The following is a 581-nucleotide window of genomic DNA, read 5'->3' as shown; positions in this document are numbered from 1 at the left end:
CCCACCCTTTCCCCTCCCAGCCCATCCCCTACCCAATCTAGTCTGCATCTTCCTCCTCAGAAATCTCTGCGTCTGCCAGCAAAGGTCCTCGCTGCCTTTCTCTTTGCCTTCGGCTTTGCTTTGGGGGGGGGACTCCTCTGCCTCGACGTGGGAAGCAAAGAGATGACTATTACTCAATTTTCTTCCTCATCATCCTCATCCTCCTCTCCGTCCTCCTCCTCATTCTCCTCCTTCTCCTCACCCTCCGTCTTCTCGCTCCGCTCTTCCTCTTTTACCTTTTCCTCCCTTTCTTCTTCCTTTTTTCTCTCCTCCTCTTTTTTCTCCTCCTTCTCTCATTCATCCAAAGATGAACAAACAGATGCCCTTTGCCCTCCCCTTACGATCGCAACCTCACTAATGGATCTGGAAGGGAAGGAAGAGAGGCAGTCTTCCAATATCTCTTGGTTTGCACACGTCTACCATCGCTGGCAAGGTCCTCAAGGCGGGCGTGGGAGCCCTTCTTTTCCTCCGCTACCTTCCACCTCCTCGCTCACTTCGTCGGCACAGGCTTTCTTCATTCGGAGCTGGCGAGGATCGGGGGA

Source organism: Nannochloropsis gaditana (genome assembly GCF_000240725.1).
Source record: "Nannochloropsis gaditana CCMP526 unplaced genomic scaffold scaffold226, whole genome shotgun sequence".
In the NCBI taxonomy this organism is placed as follows: domain Eukaryota; class Eustigmatophyceae; order Eustigmatales; family Monodopsidaceae; genus Microchloropsis; species Microchloropsis gaditana.
The sequence above is the reverse complement of the archived record's forward strand: the minus strand, read 5'-3'. Positions refer to the sequence as shown.